This window comes from Rhinolophus sinicus, linkage group LG06 (genome assembly GCF_036562045.2).
Source record: "Rhinolophus sinicus isolate RSC01 linkage group LG06, ASM3656204v1, whole genome shotgun sequence".
NCBI classification, from domain to species: Eukaryota; Metazoa; Chordata; class Mammalia; order Chiroptera; family Rhinolophidae; genus Rhinolophus; species Rhinolophus sinicus.
The window spans coordinates 111,931,598-111,937,295 of NC_133756.1; positions in this window are offsets into that span (position 1 = coordinate 111,931,598).

Sequence of the window (5,698 nt, forward strand, 5' to 3'; positions counted from 1 at the left end):
GATGAGTGGGTAGGTTGACTGAGTGATTGTGGGGTGCATGAACTGATAGACTGAAAGTAAAGTTTTTTATAGTTGGAAGGGATTTGGGGATTAGTCATCCCAATTCCCTCATTTTCAGAAATAGGGCAACTGAGTCCTTTCACCAGACATCTGTTGAATTAATTCATTTATATGGGGCGGTTTCTGTGCTAAATGATTTGCAAATAGTTTCAAATGTAATCTGTATTATTTCTATTTTTACAGATAAAGAAACCACTGAGATTTGGCCAAGATCACCTAATTAGGAGGTGGGGAATTAGAATCTACTATAAGTGACTCCAAATTAATACAGTGCTTGTAGCCAGTTATAATGGTAAAGGCTTTATTTTTTTGCTATGTTGTAGGGATAAACTCACTGAGGGAATGAGATAACACATCATTAAAGAATACATGCATGGCGGGAAGCATCAGAAAAGGAAACAAACAGCAGACAAGCAGAAAAAGTAAAATCTCCCAAAATAAATGTCAAAGGGTTTAAAAATAAAAAACAAATTAATGAAATAGAAAGTAAAAATGATAAAAGCTGGTATTTAAAAATAATAAATAGACACTTAGCAAATCTGAGGACGAAAAGGAGAAAAAACAATATTGGAAACAAAGGGAATACAGTACAGATACTGGGGTGGGGGATGGAGTATTTGAAAATCTAATGATTTAGTGTAAACTGATACTAATCATGAAAATTGATTTGCACAATTTTCTAGGAAAATACAAATGTCAAAAAACTGGCCTCAAGAGTTAGAATATCTTAAACTGATAGTCATAAAAGAGTGACTTGTGTCCCTGACAGAAGTCACCAGGAACAAAGCATAGAAAATAATGGGATACTTCCCAACTATGAAGGTAGCATAACCCTAATAGAATTTAAACAAGGATAGTGAAAAAAAAAAACCAAACAACAGCTCAGTCTGTAAATGTACCTGCAAAAATCCTAAGGAAACTGAAGCCAGCAGTGCATTTAGAGAATTAATGCCATAACCAAGTTAGGTTTATCCTACCAGTGCAAGGATGGGTTAACAACACTAGATAGTATAGTAATGAAAATTTCCTAATTTAATAAAGGAGAAAAACTACGTTCTTAATTGATAACTGAAAAAGCACTTGAAAAATTAGCGTCTATTACTGATTCAAAAAGAAGAAAATAAAATTCATATTAGGTAATAAAAGGAAGCTTGCTTAACTAGATGAACAAATAAACAGCACACTTAATGTCATGGTCCAGGTTATCTGCTATCATTCCTATAATTCAGCATCATCCTAAGCATTTTGGACGCAGTGTAATGAGATAAATAAGGTATGAAATTGGAAAAGAAGAAATTAAGACAAATGATATCATTGTTTAGCTGGAAAACCAAAGAAACTGAAATATTAGAATTAAGAGTTCAGTAAGATGGTAAACTATCATAGCAACATACAGAAGACTTCCTATAAACTAGATGGAATCAATTTTTAAATGTAAAGGAAGAGGTCATTCATATTAGCAGCAACAGTGGTGAAATATTCTAGGAATAAACCTAGTAAGTGAGCAAAACCTACATTTAAAAAAAACCCATAAAACTTCCTTTATGGATGTTACAGAAGATCAAAATAAATGGAAAAATATGCTATGTTCCTGTGTGAGAAAGCACAGTATTGTAAAGATAGGATTCTCCTGAGACTAAATTTGTGCATTTCAAGTAAAAATTCTAATGTAATTTTTAGTGGACATTGGCAAGATGATTTTAAAGTTTATCTGGAAGATTAAATGTGTAAGATTAACCAAAACATTTTTGAAAAGAAGAATTAATGAGGACTTACCCAAATACATATTAGAACTATAGAGCTGTGGTATTGGAACAGGACTAGACAAGTAGATTAGTGGAACCAAACTAGAGTCCAGAAATAACCCTATGTATTTGTTTATTATAGAGGTGGAATTTTTCAAATAGAGAAATATAGGCTCTTCACTATTTTCATATACAAAATCTTCAGAATTCAAGATATTAACATAAAGTATTAGAAGACAATGCAGAAAATTTGTTCTACAAATCTTAGGAAGGCCGTCCTAAGCAAGACAAGCCCCCGAGACCAGAGAGGAAAAAGTGTAATATGTAAACATTTAAAAGGCTACACAAGTCGAGATCAGAGAAGACTTAATGTTTATTCTAAAAATTTAAGTGAGAAAGACTAAATAGAATAATTAATGAGCAAAAACCATGATAAAGATATCAAGAGCAGATTAACAAAAGGGTACTCAAAGACTGCACATCAATGATAAAAACCAAAAGATTATGGATAATTAGTGTCAGAAGAAGTCTCAACAAAGCACTCTGAAGACCCTGATGGTGAAAGACTTAGAGTGATGTGACCCAAGAAGGACAATTTGGCAGTATCTATCAAAGTTCTAAATATACTCTTGAACCAGCAATTATCCAGTTGTAAAGTCTTCAAAATCACTTGCTTAGATGTATGTACTAGGATAGTCATTGCAACACTTTGTAAATATACATCAGTGAAAGAATGGCTCAATTATGTTCCATGCATAATATGAAATATTACACAGTGAGAGAAATGCAGATCTACATGCATTAATCAACATGGAAAGAATTGCAGATACAGAAAAAGGCAAAACAATACATATGTGGTCTCAATTTCTGAAAATTACTTTGTAAAAGAATTTTTGTCAGTTGAGGAAAGATCTATACCAAACTTAACCAAACTGGTTACTTTATAGAAAAAGATGTGAAAGACTGTTTTCTATACTTCGTGTATTTGATTTTTAAAGTTCTTTCTAAGTGAAAATAGAAGCACAGGAAAACATGCACTGTCACGTAGAGCAAAAGAGTATACTTTTAAGGAATATATGGGGCCAGGAGATATTAAGAGGCTAAGAAAAGCACACTGGTTTTGGCAAGGAGTCATTGGTTAATACTCTGGAAAGCAATTTTAATGAAATAGTCAAAATGTAACAACCAGATTGCACAGGATTTCAAGGTAAGTGAGGGACTGACATTTTCTCAAGTGAACCAAGTTTTAGAACACACACTGAGGTGGGTATATCGGCATGCCAAAGAATTGGAACCCTTTATAAGTAGGAAGCTTATGATTCCAATTAGTAAAAATGGCTAGTCCTCCACCTCTACCTCAGGTTTTCCAAAGTGGGTTATAAATCGGTTGTCCTCATAATCCCCCATAAATCAACTGTTTGCATCTAGTTCCAAAGGGAGCAGGGCTGACCCTAGGCCAAAACTTGAACTAAATAGATTTGGTAACCATCTCTACTTTCTGCCAACTACGTACTCTCCGCTTTCCAGGCATTGCTCTCCCTTTGGTACACGCCTCCAAACCCTCACCAGGGCACCTCACTGGTGCTTTTTGCCTCTCATTTTTTGCTCTTTCCCACCTGCCCAACACAGGGAGCTGCCCCTATCCATGTAAGATTAGGAGAAAACTGCTTCTCCAGTAGAAGTTCAGTCCCTGACAATAGCCTGCTTTTCCATTTCTACCTCCAAGTTAACCTCTTGATTCAGCTAAATCTTCCACTTGGAAGACATGGTTAGATGCCTCCTCACCTTTTCCTGACTATTTTGTAGAAACCTTTCAGAGCATTTATTAGGCACTAAAATAGGCTGTAAAGAAAGCCAGCCAGGAAAATAGAATCTAGAATTCTCTGTTTTAGGTTAAGCTGTCATGTGAGAAGCTTTAAATTTTTAATATGTAATTATATCCTTATTTTCTCCCTGAAGTTTATTTTTAGGTAAATAATGTTACTTTGTAGTCTTTTTGAGACCATGGAAGTTTTAAGTAGGTATGTTGAAATGCCAACATTGAAAAGGGTATAAACAATGAAATTTGTAGTTTTCAGGAAATACAGTATTCCTTTTTGTTCTCACACACTCAATTCTTACTTCAAAAGACAATGCTCCATCTTCTCTCATGCTCCCTTCAGCTCTCCTTGCCATTTGCAGTACAGATGCCTAGTTCTGGTTCCCAGTGTTATGTGTGGACTATAACTGCACCATCTTTTGGGGTTAAAATTCAGCGTTTCTGATTTCTAAATCAGTTACAAGATCTGGCTGTTCATTAGAATCAAGTATGGAACTTTTTTTATTGATAAAGTTGATAAGTAGTTTCAAATGTTTAACTGTGGTGTGTCTTAAATACAGGTGTCTCTAAATGAGAACCTGCCAAATGACTCAAGGAATCTGTTGTTAACATTCAGTGATTCTAATGCACAGCCAAATTTGGAGGCCACACATGTAAATCACTACATGACATCGAACCTCCAGGTCCAATACCTGTGACCCTCCATTCCTCAGCTAATTCTTATGCTATTAAGTCTTTCCAGCTGTCTGTCATCTCCAACCTCTTTCCAGTGAGCTTTTAACATGGTGACTTCTCTATTCATCTCAACTACAATTAAATCTCTCCAGTTAAATTTTGTTAAGAGTAGCTCTAGCTCTTACTTTTTTGTCACCTACCACTCACATAACCCATTGCAACTGGTGTTCGCACCCATACTCAAAACTAACTTCAGTCAATAAGGGATGTTTCTCAATCTTCCGTATTTTGACTACCCTATGTTGCTGGTTTTCCTATTTTACTTCCGTAGTGTTTTCTTGCCGTCCCACCTATGACTAAATGTTTATTCCCCAGGGACCTGTGCTTGGTTTCTTCCTCTATACAGATTTCTTGGTGTACTAGTAGGTTTGAATGTCACCTTTCTTTTGATTGTCACATACTTCTAAGCATTTGATAAAAACTATGGATGGTCTCCCCCAAAAGCACAACAGGCAATTTTTTCTACATTTTTGGATTCAGACCCCAGCATTTCTTCCGTAACTATATATATATATTCATAAGTTCAGCTATCACATGTGTTTATAACTCAAATCCATTGGACACAACCAGTTTTCTTACTGGAGCTTTCTAGCATTTGCTGATTTCTGCAAAATTTATTATTTTTTTAAAAAAAGGTCAACCTTAGATGCAGATAGGCTATTACTTGTTTAAAATTTCTAGTGGCTCCCATGGTCATCAGTGTAATACAAACTCCTTAGCATGACCAAGATGACTCCATAATCTATTCCAAGTTACTGGGTTTTAAACATAAAAATGTTTGAAAACATGAAGTATTTTTAAGCCTTTACATTTGCTGTTCATTCCTTCTCTAGATGCCCTTGCCACCAATGTGGACTCCACTCCTAGTTATCTTCCAATACTCATATATTGCCACTTCTATAGTCTTGCTTAACCAATCTTCAGGTAGTTTGGTGTGCCTCTTTCTAGCCAAGCATTTATCTTAGGGTGCTTTTTTAAATTGTAGAAATAGTATGGAATAAAAGGAAGCAAAGCCACATTTCACATTCTTGTTCTGTGATTTTCTAAGTAGGTGATTTGATTTCACCTATAAATTGGTGGTGCCATCTACCATGGAGGATTATTGGTAAATACCAGAGAAAATAGATGTAAAAAGTTTGCCAATGCCTACCCACATGGTAAGTGCTCAGCAGACTATGATTTTCATTGTTTTATATGCCTATCTTCTCCAGTAGATGGCAGAAAAGATTATCTCAGAGTGCCTGGCTCATAGCAGGTGCCATGTTCATATTTTAAAGAGGTGAAAGAAAAAAGTCACAATCTAAAGCCATTCAAGAAATAAAGAGACACAAACTGAAAG